We start from the raw sequence: 13158 nt of genomic DNA, 5'->3' as shown, positions 1-13158 counted from the left end.
AAGATTGCATTGAGGGTGTTGCATTAAGGTTGACCTGCTTTACCTAACCCCCAGAGACATTTTGCAGCAAACATAGTTTTATAAATCTCACAACTTCATATATATTTGCATCTAGCAAATAAGCCAGATACTGTAGTATATCCTTATGATAAATGTGACTTTCTATAGGAATTAGGAATTACAAACTGCCTTCTCCTAAAGAGCCCTTTGTGACCGAAGGACAGTGTGACAAATGTCGGTGTTTGAAAGAAACACCAGATTCTGGACTACAGAATGAAGTGCATATGGGTATAATTTATGTTGTGTTTATTTATTCATGTGTTTACTTAGGGTTTTCAGGCAGTGCCTTTTCATCTGGGGCTTGTTTCCTTGATCAGTCTTTTATGCTTGCTTTATCTCCTGCATTGTTGCTTTTCCTTTCAGTGGCTTCTGGTTTGGCTGCTGTCTTTATTCTTCCCAGGGGCCATCAAACAGCTGATTTAAACCGTTGACCTGTCCTTTTTCTGAATACCCCAGAATGGACTGGCCTGGGCTTAGAGCATATGCCTATAACCATGACATGATTCTCTTTGTAAGTCAGGCCTATACCTTCATTTTCATTCCTCAGACTTCTTGATGAACTTGCTACAGACAGTAATTATATCATCTTCACTGTTGCTAATGAATTAGACTTGGAATATATGTAGAAAATATTAAAGATCCAGTCAGATTTTTCAAGAGATTACTGGAAAGATGTTTTAGAATATCACTTATCACACTAACACCAGATCAGGGGAATATATTGGTGATGCTAAGCCTGCAGAAGTTTACTTGTTTCCTTTTTAAAATTTATTTTCATTTAGTAAGTGCTAAACTAGGTACTGCTCTTTCAAAAATTGCTGTCTTCTTCAGTCGTCAAACCCTATAGAGTATACTTTTTAACCAATGAGGAAACTTAATCTTGAAGATATTTGAATTGTAAAAAGTCCCACAATTCTCGTGTGTAAAATCTGAGAATTAATCATAGTTCTTCTAATTCCAAATCCAGGGCTCTTTCTTTTATATTGTAATGCCTCCTTCTTTAGTATTACTTTGAAAGTAAATAGAAAACTGAGTATGATGTATTGAAAGGAGCTTGAGCATAGACATTTGAGTTAGAGAAACTGGGTTTTTAATTTTTGTCTCTACCACTTAATGTGTGACCTGAGCAACTTATTTAGCTTCTCTGGACCTCTTCCTACTATCTATAAAATGGAGGTCATGAGGCTGTCAGTTGTTTTATAGAGAAGCGGTTATGAGAATTATGTATATTATAATACTTAGAAAACTATAAAATACTGGTCATTTCATTTAGCATAATACCTTTACAGTTCATCACCGATGTAGCACTTGTCAGAATTTCCTTCCTTTTTAGGCTGAGTAATTTTCCAAGTATATAGGTGCCACATTTTGTTTATCCATCATCCACTGATGAGATCCCAAGTGAATTGCTTTTACCTTTTTGTTGTTGTGTTTTTGGCTATCTGTGCATGGGTGTACAAATATCTGTTCAGTTCCTGCTTTTGCTTCTTTTGCAAATATATACCCAGAAGTAGAACGGGTGGATTGTGTGGTAAGCCTATGTTTAATGGATAGATACTAAGAGCGGACTCACTGGAAAAGACCCTGATGCTGGGAAAGATTGAGGGCAGGAGGAGAAGGGGGCAACAGAGGATGAGATGGTTGAATGGCATCAACTCAACAGACATGAGTTTGAGCAAACTCTTGGAGTTGATGATGGACAAGGAAGGCGGGCTTGCTACAGTCCATGGGGTCACAAAGAGTTGGAAATGACTGAGCGTCTGAACAATAACTATATTTAATGGGGCTTCCCAGGTGGTGCTAGTGGTAAAGAATCGGCATGCCAATGCAGGAGACACATACGCTGGTTGAATCCTTGGGTCTGGAAGATCCCCTAGGGTAGGAAGTGGCAAGCACTGCAGTACTCTTGGCTGGAAAATTCCATGGATGGAAGAGCCTGGTGGGCTAGAGTCCATGTGGCACCCAGAGTTGGATACGATTGAGCAACTGAGCACACCTCAGTTCAGTTTCTCAGTCGTGTCTGACTCTTTGCTACCCCATGGACTGCAGCACGCCAGGCTTTCCTTTCCATCACCAACTCCTGGAGCTTATTCAAACTCATGTCCATCGAGTCAGTGATGGCATCCAACCATCTCATCCTCTGTCGTTCCCTTCTCCTGCCTTCAGTCTTTCCCAGCATCAGGGTCTTTTCCAATCAGTCAGTTCTTTGCATCAGATGGACAAAGTATTGGAGCTTCAGCTTCCGCATCAGTCTTTCCAGTGAATATTCAGGACTGATTTCCTTTAGGATTGACTGGTTTGATCTCGTTGCAGTCCAAGGGACTCTCAAAAGTCTTCTCCAACACCACAGTGCAAAAACATCAATTCTTCAGCGCTCAGCTTTCTTTTTGGTCCAACTTTCACATCCATACGTGACTGATGGAAAAACCATAGCTTTGACTTGATGGACCTATGTTGGCAAAGTAATGTCTCTGATTTTTAATATGCTGTTTAGGTTGGTCGTAGCTTTTTTTCCAGGGAGCAGGAATCTTTTAATTTCATGGCTGCAATCACCATCTGGAGTGATTTTGGAGCCCAAGAAAAGAAAATCTGTCACTGTTTCCATTGTTTCCCCATCTCTTTGCCATGGAATGATGGGACTGGATGCCATGATCTCAGTTTTTTGAATGTTGAGTTTTAAACCAGCTTTTTCTCTCTCCTCTTTCACTTTCATGAAGAGGCTCTTCAGTTCCTCTTCGCTTTCTGCCATAAGGGTGGTGTCATCTACGTATCTGAGGTTATTAGTATTGCTCCCAACAATCTTGATTCCAGCTTGTGCTTCATCCAGCCCGGCAGTTTGCTTGATGTACTCTGCATATAAATTTAATAAGCAGGGGGACAATATACATCCTTGTCATACTCCTTTCCCAATTTGGAACCAGTCCATTGTTTCATGTCCAGAAATACAGATTTCTCAGGAGGCAGGTAGTGAAAGTGAAAGTCATGTCTGACTCTTTGCCACCCCATGAACTATACAGTCCAGGATTCAAATTCCCCAGGCCATAATACTGGAGTGGGTAGCCTTTCCCTTCTCCAGGGGATCTTCCCAACCCAGGGATCGAACCCAGGTCTCCCACATTGCAGGCGAATTCTTTACCAGCTGAGCCACAAGGGAAACCCAAGAACACTGGAGTGGGTAGCCTTTCCCTTCTCCAGGGGATCTTCCCAACCCAGGAATCAAACCAGGGTCTCCTGCATTGCAGGCAGATTCTTTACCAACTGAGCTAACAGAAGTCCTAGGTAAAGTGGACTGATATTCCCATCTCTTTAAGAATTTTTCACAGTTTGTTGTGATCCACACAGTTGAATGCTTTGGCATAGTCAATAAAGCAGAAGTAGATGTTTTTCTAGAACTCTCTTACTTTTCTTATGATACAACGGATGTTGGCAGTTTGATCTCTGGTTCTTCTGCCTTTTCTGAATCCAGCTTGAACATCTCAAAGTTCTCAGTTCACTTACTGTTGAAGCCTCACTTGGAGAATTTTCAGAATGATTTTGCTGGCATGTGAGATGAGTCCAATTGTGCAGTAGTTTGAACATTCTTTGGCATTGCCTTTCTTTGTGATTGGAATGAAAACTGACCTTTTCCAGTCCTGTGGCCACTGCTGAGTTTTCCAAATTTGCTAGCATATTGAGTGTAGGACTTTCACAGCATCATCTTTTAGGATTTGAAATAGCTGTCCTGAGGCCAAACTGTGGTAGGGGTAATGAAGGTAATGGCACCTCCTTCAAAAGGACTTGTGCACGCACTGTTGTATTCAGTGCCCCTGACCCTGCAGCAGGCCACTGTTTACCCATGCCTCCGCCAGAGACTCTTGGACACTGACAGTCACCTCAGTCAGTGATTGAGGCTTAGTCTCTTGTAAGGACACTGTTCCTTTCTCCTTGCTCCTGGTGTGCACAAGGTTTTGTTTGTACCCTCCAAGAGTCTGTTTACCCAGTCCTGTGAAAGTTTTGTAATCAAATCCCACTGACCTTCAAAGTCAAATTCCCTGGGGGTTCTCAATCTCTTTGCTGGATCCCCAGGTTGGGAAATGTGCTATGGGTCCTATAACTTTCTTAACAGTGCGAGAATTTCTTTGGTATAATTGTTCTGCTGTCTGCTTGACAGCTCTATGATGGAACTAATGGCGACCTCCTCCAAGAGGGCTTATGCCACACGCTGCGTGACCCAGGTTTGCTGCAGCCAGAGCCCCTGTCCCTGTGGCAGGCCACTACTGACCCATGCCTTCTCAGGAGACACTCACACACTCAAAAGCGGGTCTGGCTCAGTCTCTGTGGGTCTTCTGGGTCCTGATGTGCACAAGATTTTCTTTGAGCCCTCCGAATGTCTCTGGTGGGTGTGGAGCACACCTATGTTTAGTATTTTGAGGAATTGCCATACTGTTTTTCAGGGTTAGTATTTTGAGCACTTAGAATGTTTCCTATGTGTGTCTTCATTTATTCCTTTTATATATGTTAACATGTTACCCTTAAAAGCTGTTTTGCTTTTCTTTGTGGGTAGGCTTTGATGCTTTGACTAACAATGGTCCAAAGAGTATTCTTTTCTCTGAGGGAAAAATGTGGTATGCCTAAGAAGTCTGCATTCCCACTGTTGTTGTGTTCAGTCGCTCAGTCCTGTTTGACTCTTTGTGATCCTAAGGGCTGCAGCATGCCAGGTTTCCCTGTCCTTCACTGTCTCCCAGAATTTGTTCAGACTCATGTCCATTGAGTCAGTGATGCTATCCAACACCATTTCATCCTCTGTCGTCCCCTTCTCCTCCTGCCCTCAATCTTTTCCAGCATCAGGGTCTTTTATAGTGAGTCAGCTTTCCACATCAGGTGGCCAAAGTATTGGAGTTTCAGTTTCAGCATTAGTCCTTTGCTGTACAATATTGTTCTTTACAGCATCAGACTTTATTTTCATCACCAGACACAATGACAGCTGTGCATTGTTTTGCTTTGGCCCAGCCTCTTAATTTTTTATGGAGTTATTTCTCCACGCTTCCCCAGTAGCATACTGGACATCTTCTGACCTGGGGAGGTCTTATTCCGGTGTCATATCTTTTTGCCTTTTTATACTGTTCATGGGGTTTTTGAGGCAAGAATACTGGAGTGGTTTGTCATTCCCTCCTCCAGTGGACATTTTGTTAGAACTCTATTATGACCTGTCCATCTTGGGAGGCCCTGCATGGCATGGCTCATAGCTTCATTGAGTTACTCAGGCCCCTTTGCCACGACAAGGTTGTGATCCAGCCAATGGTAATGAGTGCTGCCTTCTGCTCCTTAGCTTTGCTCCTTATGGGCCTTGTGTTGTATGACACTATGACACATCTATGACACTCTTAACTTCTGGTGGTTTAGAAAACAAGAGACTGTCAGAAAATTCGACCTGTGGGTTTCCCTGGGTTACTGTGGGACATTTAACTTTTGGCCCAAGTTGAGCATCAAAGATAGAGTATATAAAGGCTTCAGTAAAATTGTGATGGTATGTGACATATACCTCTGTTGTTTGTAAAGGTTATTTGTGCTGATCCAACACCTGGAAAGGATCTTTTTTAAATTTGGCTGCACCTCAAGGCATGCAGAACTTCCCCAACCAATGATTGAAGCCACGGAGTCTTAACTACTAGACCACTGGGGAAGCCCCTGAAAAGAATTCTAAGGCAGAGTGAACAAACTTAGCCACCTCTTCTCTAGTATATTCTTTGATAATCATGGGAAGGGATTAGGTTGCATGTGAAATTTTCAGATATCTAACAGCTGGAAGATCCTCCGAGACTGGTTTGCCAGTTGATGACAGCTACAAGTTATGTCTTTGGGATCTTCTGGAATGTACTGCGTGTAATGGCAACCCTAACAGTATCTCACCAGCAAATGAAAAGCTGCAGGAAGACTGCAGACATTTTTTTTTTTTTTTAGTTTAGATTGTGACTGAAAATTAAAAATACTTCCACTTGCTTGGAGGCCTAAATTTGCTCAAGTGTCAGTCTGTTTGCTTTTCACTTGTCTTTTGTGGCTTAGTCATGCTAGTTCTTTAATTGTGAAAGTTATTTGTGTTTAAACAATTTGTCTCTCTCTTCCTGTTTGATCCTTCAGAGAGATTCTTAAAATGCAGCTGCTTAGAAACTGCTATTTTTATTGAAACACCTGATGTCATTAATATACAGGGCCCTATGTTTGTTTCTTCCCCTCTAGGGATATTCCATTGCTTTGCCACAAGGAAAATAAAATAGTGTGGCTCCACCTTTAAAATTCCGATTGGTATAATTGTTACTTTAGTTGCCTTCAAAGATCTACTGATCCACAAAGGAAAAATAGTCTGAGGGACTATGTGTAAGGCTAGAAGGAAAACATTTGAAACTTTTGCTTGGACACTTCTATGCTAAGTATTTCCTGCCGCCACTGAGCAGGCTACCCCAGTGAGGCCTTGTACTTTAGGGAAGATGTCTGCTGACTTTTAACCTAATTAGTCAGAAGAGAAGAATAAAAATGTTAGACTGAAATCTGACCTTCATCTAACCGAAAAGCTTACAAGGTAAGTAATTTGAAGCCCTTAATGAATCTCTTCGTGTTAACACCTTAATCCTTTTTACTTAATGAGCATTTTATTAGCACCAAGTTCACAATCCTATTCTCTGGTTGCTCACAGAAATAGAGACTGAATCACTGCAAATGGGCTTTTCTCCTGATCTGTGATTTTCTTAAGGTGGATAAAGTTTGAATTCTGTGATTAATATATTAATTTTTCCCTTTATTTGAAATGCATTAAGCCAAAGTTTAGTTGGTCTTTGAGAATGACTTTTTAGATATTGCTGGGGTTAGTGACAAGCGTGTGGTTTGGAATGAGGATTAAGTGCATTTCTTTGTAAGTCTCTTAACTGTTCACCTAGTGAGTTTGCCTGCTGTCCTCTGTTTGCTCCAGTGGTCTTTTTGTTCCGATGCTGAGGTGTGCTCTCCCCTCCTGCTTAGTGCTTATGTATCTGTGTTCTTTCATCCTAAAAAACACTCCCTCCAAAAAAGAATGCTTTAAATGTACACTCTGCTGGGGACTCTAAGGAACAGAAAAATTCAGCAGCCGCTGGCTAAGGGGGTTCATTGAGAATAATACCCTTTGGAGTGGGCTATGTACAGAATTCTGAATGTCATAGAGAGGGAGGTGTGGAACACCCTCAGGCAGTAATCAGGGAGGGTACATTTACTATTGATGGCCACAGAGTTAGGATTGGCAAAGGAATGGAAGGTCTCAGCCAGGCAAAATTCCCCCAAATCCCTTTGCTCATGCACCTTTTTGGGCTGCAAAATTTGCCTCTTAGTCACAGCTCTCTTATCAGGATGGATACTGGTGAGTTGAGAGGAGGAACAGTTTGACACCAAGCACTTCAGCTGGAAGATGCAACCTAGTCTAGTGAATAGTCCATTCCGTTCCGTTCCGTCGCTCAGTCATGTCCGACTCTTTGCGACCCCGTGGACTGTAGCCTACCAGGCTTCTCCGTCCATGGGATTCTCCAGGCAAGAATACTGGAGTGGGTTACCTTCTCCAGGGGATTTTCCCAACCCAGTGATCGAACCCGGGTCTCCCGCATTGGAGGCAAGACGCTTTAACCTCTGAGCCACCAGGGAAGCCCTAGTGAATAGTAAATATGGACTAATATGATTAATGTTAGGAGCAGAAGTATTGGGCAGATGACTCTTGAGTAGCAAGGAGTACATCCAGTTGTCTACTCCAAAGTAACAGGCAGGCTCAAATTATTCCTGGGATCAGAACTTATCAGTAATGACCTTTCTTCTGTTAATCAGACCCTGCAGATCTCACATTACAGAGGATGAAAAGCATTATGCAGATTAAAACAAAGCACCATAATGAGGCTGCAGCAATATTGTTTCCCCAGTGACTGGGAACATTACATAGTATTCTAATAGTTGCTGTTCCCCAATCTCTTAAGACTGTAGCAGCTAGAAATGAAAAACCAAACACTGAATCCCATGTGGTTTATCATCTCTTTTGCCCTAACTTGGTTTATGCTGCAAAGAGAGGTTTTTGCATTAGGTCATATCTGAGCTTGGTCAACTGCAGTGCAGTAAAGAAGTCTTGGTTTAGGAGATGCAGAAATATATAATGAAATATTAAGATTTTTTTTTAATTGCGGCTGCTGTGATTTTAAGTGTTACTTTAGCATATAAAACCCTTCCTTACTGCAACCTGACTTCCACTTTGCTTTCAAAAAAAAATTGTGAGCAAATATTTATAACATAAAGTTTACCGTTTTTAACCCTTAAGTCTGCAGTTCTGTGGCATTAAGTACATTCACACTGTTGTGCAACCATCACCTCCACCAACCATGTCCAGAACATTTTCATCTTCCCCGACTGTAGCTGTACTCATTAAGCAATAATTTCTCATTCCCTCCTCTTCCCAAGTCCTGGCAATCACCATTCTACTTTATGTCTACTCTGGAAACTTCATATAAGAGGAATTATACACTATTTGTCCTTTTGTGACTGGCTTTTTTACTTAGCATAATATCCGCAAGGTTCTCCCATGTCATAACATATATCAGAATTTCTTTCCTTGTTTTAAAGACAAAATTCAGTATTCCATCGTGTGTGTGTGTGTATTTATTTATTTCATTTTCTTTATGCATTTACCCATTGATAAATGGTTGTATCCTCTACCTTTTGGCTATTGTAAATAGTGCTGCTGTGAACATGGGTGTACAAATACTTGAGGATATGCTTTCACTCCTTTAGGGTATATACTCAGAAGTCGGATTGTTGGACCATATGGTAATTCTATTTTTAATACTTTGAGGAACCATCATACCTTTTTCCACGGCAGCCACACCAGTTTACATTTCCATCAGTGATACACAAAGTTTGCAATTTCTCCACAGTCTTGCCAGCACTTGTTATTTTCTGTTTTTTAAAATCATAACCATCCCTGTAAGTGTAAAGTGTATCTCACTGTGATTTTTGATTTGCAGTTCCCTGATAACTAGTAGTGTTGAGTATCTTTTCATGTGGTTATTGGCCCAAATTTGTGTATCTTCCTTGGAGAAATTTCTACTCAAGTCCTTTGCGGGTTTTTAAATTGTGTTTTGTTGTTGTTCTTGAGTTTATGTATTCTGGATACCAATATCCTGCCTTACGGTTTGCAAATATTTTCGCCCTTTCCACCTATTTTTTGTTGTTGTTGTCAGTGCTTTTGTTGTTATATACAAGAAATCGTTGCCAGTGCTAGTCATGAAGCTTTTCCCCTATGTTTCTTGAAGAGTATTATAGTTTCAACTTTTACATTTAGCTGTTTGATCCATTTTGAGTGACGTTTTTAACATAGTGTAAGGATAGAGTCCAACTTCGTTTTTCTTGGAACTGGAGATCCAGTTTGCCCAGCACCCACTTTGTTTTTTTTGAGATAACCACAACTCTAATTTCTAAATTTGAATCAGGCTGAGTTTGGAACTTAACTGATAAGGTATAAAAATGGAGACTCCACGTTTTTTTCTGCATGTCTTCATTCCTTTTGGTTTTTAAGTTGTGCTATTCCTCTGCTTGATTAAGAACAGGGACTCTAGAGTTAGATTGTCTGACTTGAAATCTGAGCTCTACTGTTTGCTTACTTTGAAGAAGTTATTTAACCACTTTTTGCTTGAGTTTCCACATATGTAAGGTGAGGATAGTAATGGAACCTGTGTCATTGTTGAGATGATTAAATGACAGTTTTGAAAAGCACTTAGGTAGGTACCTGGCATATAGTCAATGCTATATTATTGTTCATTATTATTTTCTTCTTAAAAAATTGCTGTCCTGAATGTGCACATCTGGGGTCTTACCAGCCTGGGTTCTGATGATCTGCACAAGACTTCATTCTAATCAAGCGAATACCTTCCATATGCAGCTTTGTTCAGTTCCATTCACCCCCCTTCATGTGGACTTGGAAGGGACCAGAGATACAAAATGGTATTATTTCAAACTTCCCTGGTGGTCCAGTGGCTAAGATTCTGGGCTTCTGATGCAGGGGGCATTGGTTCCATCACTGGTCAGGTAACTAAGATCTATCTGTCATGCCTCGAGGAGGGGCCAAAAAGAAAGAAAAAGAGACTATGAAAGGAAACTAACCAGTGTGTTCATATCTCTGGTTGGAGAGATTATAGGTATTTAAAATTTTTTTCTTTCTAATATTTTATTAAAAACAGCTGTGGATTTTTTTTTTTTTTTTTGATATATGCCCTTTCTTAGGCTAAGGAAGTTCCTTTCTATTTCTGTTAATAGTTTCTGGTTTTGTTTTGTGTGTGTGTGTGCTTGTTTTGTTTTACCTTGAGAGGATGTTGGTTTTGTTGTTTTTCTTTTTAAACTATATAAATTTTTTGTTTTGTATTGGCATATAGCTGATTAACAGTGTTGTGGTAGTTTCAGGTGAATAGCGAAGGGACTCAACTATACATATACACATACCCATTCTCCCTCAAACCCCTCTCCCATCTAGGCTGGCACATAACATTGAGTAGACTTCCATGTGCTATATAGTAGGTCCTTGTTGGTTATCCATTTTGAATATAACAGTATATACATAACCTTCCCAAACTCCCTAAATTCCCTTTCCCCTGGCAAACATAAGTTCATTTTTTAAGTCTGTGAGTCTCTGTTTTGTAAGTTCATTTGTATCATTTCTTTTTAGATTTCACATATAAGGGATGTCATACAATATTTCTTCTTATCTGTCTGACTTAACTTCACTCAGTGTGACACTCTCCAGACCCATCCATGTTGCTACAAATGGCATTATTTCCTTCTTTTTAATGGCGGAGTAATATTCCATTGTATAAATGTACCACATCTTCTTTATCCATTCCTCTGTCAATGGACATTTAGGTTGCTTCCATGTCTTGGCTTTTGTAAACAGTGCTGCAGTGAACATTGGAGTGCATGTATCCTTTCAGTCATGTATTTCTCTGGAACATATGGCCAAGAGTGGGATTGCAGGGTCATATGACAATTCTATTTTTAGATTTTTAGGGAACCTGCATACTGTTCTTCATAGTGGCTGTACCAATTTACATTCCCACCAAGAGTGTAGGAGTATTCCCTTTTCTCAAGAGGGTGTTGAGTTTTGTCACTCTGTGTGCATCTGTTGAGATGGTCATGTGGTTTTTGCTTCTTATGCTATTGATATGGTTTAATTGATTTTCAGATAGCAAACCAATCTTGTATTCCTAGGATAAATCTCACTTACTTATGGCTTATGATTCTTTCTATGTGTCGCTGGATTCAGATTGTTAATATCTTTCTGAAGAATTTTTGTGTCCATATTCATAAGAAAAACTGCTCTGTAGTGTTCTTTTCTTGTGATGCCTTTGGGCTTTAGGGGGGATATTTGTTTTTTGTTTTAAATATTATCATATTTTTATTTATCTTACTTAGGGATGTCCCTTCATTGTGGTGGCAGTGAGGAGCAGGGGGAAAGAAACTTTAGTCATGCCTGCACAAAGGTTATGATATTGACTGAAGATGATGGTGAAAAGGTGTTTGCACTGGCCAAGGCCAGCTTGAGGTAAACTTTGGAAGTTAATCCTGGTGCTCAGAACTGTCCCCACATGCGTTCAGGAGGAATCTGTCCTCTCTTGGCAGTTTTACCTCATCCAGGGATGTTTGGGGAAAAAATGTTGCTGGGTCCGGTCTGCGGTTCATGGCCTGGAACAGAGAAATGCACACCAGGAGGACTGGGTTGGGTAACAAGTCCTTGCTGCCCAGTGATCCCTACGCTTCTGCTTACTCGACTGCTAGTTGTCCGGTGATGTCTTTGATTTTGATATCAGGGTAATGCTGGAGTCAAAGAATGAGTTGGGGAAGTGATCCCGTCTCGTTTTTTGAAGACTTTGTGAAAAGTTAGTATTAATTATTCTTTAAATCTTTGGTACAGTTAATCAGTGAAGCCCCCAGGGCCTGGGCTCTTTTTCACAGGTGGTTTTTCTGAAGTTGTAATTCATTGTCTTTGTTTGTTATAGGTCTATTCAAACTGTCTATTTCTTGAGTCAATTTTGGTAATTTTTGTCTTCCTAGGAATCTGTTCATTTTGTCTAAGTGGTCTAATTTATTAACGTAGAGTTATTCATAGTACTTCTTTCTAATCTTTTTTTAACCTGTAAAGTAAGTAGTAATGTGCTCTCCTTTATATCTGATTCTACTAATTTGAATGTCCTCTTTTTTTATTTGTTAGTCTAGCTAAAGATTTGTCAGTTTTGTTGATCTTTCAAAGAATCAGCTTTTGGTTTTATTTATTTTTCTCTTTTGTTTTTCTATTCTGTATTTCATTCACTTTCATTCTTGTTTTTTTAAATTTTCTTCCTTCTGCTTGCATTAAGCTTAGTTTACTCTTTCATAGAACAAATCTCAAAAAGTTTTAAATGATAGTAATAATAGGAAGTATATTCTCTGACCACAGTAGAATGAAATTAGAAATCAATAATAGAAAGAAACTTGGTCGGAGAATATACTTTGTATGATTTCTGTCATTTTAAATTTATTGAGGTTTGTTTTATGGCCTAGCATATGATGTATCCTGGAGAATGTTTCATATGCACTTGAAGGAAACATAGTTTGTTATGGTTGTGGGTACTCTTCTATGTTAGATCTAGTTGATTTATAATATTGTTCAAATCTCCTATTTTGTGTTAATCTTCTGCCTAGTTGTTCTCTTCATCATTAAAGAACGGGTATTGCAATCTCCAATTTTTATTATTGAATTTTCTCTGCTTTCATTTCTTTTATGACATATCTTTTGTGCTCATTTTTTTTTTTTACTTTCAATCTGTTTATACCTTTAAATTTAAAATATGTCTCTAGTAGATGGCATTTGTTGGATCTTATCTACTTTATCCAGTCTGATAATCTCTACCTTTTGATTGGATTGTTTATTACTTTCATATTTAGTGATGTTATTGATATAATTTGACTTATGTCTGCCATTTTATTTCTAGTTTTATTTCTAGTCTCAGGTTTTTTTTTTCTTCTGTACCTTAACTGCATTCTTTTGCATGAAGTAGACATTTTCTAATATAGCACTTTAATTTCTTTAATGAT

General features: G+C 39.5%; 1 protein-coding gene across 4 annotated transcripts in view; it reads left to right on the top strand.

Annotated features, from left to right (window-relative positions):
* Positions 1-13158, top strand: part of ARMH3 (armadillo like helical domain containing 3) — a 183164-nt gene that overhangs the window by 90188 nt on the left and 79818 nt on the right. The window lies entirely within an intron of this gene.

Source organism: Moschus berezovskii, chromosome 12, assembly GCF_049115385.1.
Source record: "Moschus berezovskii isolate FMDL1 chromosome 12, NW_MosBer_1.0, whole genome shotgun sequence".
Taxonomy (NCBI): domain Eukaryota; kingdom Metazoa; phylum Chordata; class Mammalia; order Artiodactyla; family Moschidae; genus Moschus; species Moschus berezovskii.
This window is presented reverse-complemented; position numbering and strand designations above follow the sequence as displayed.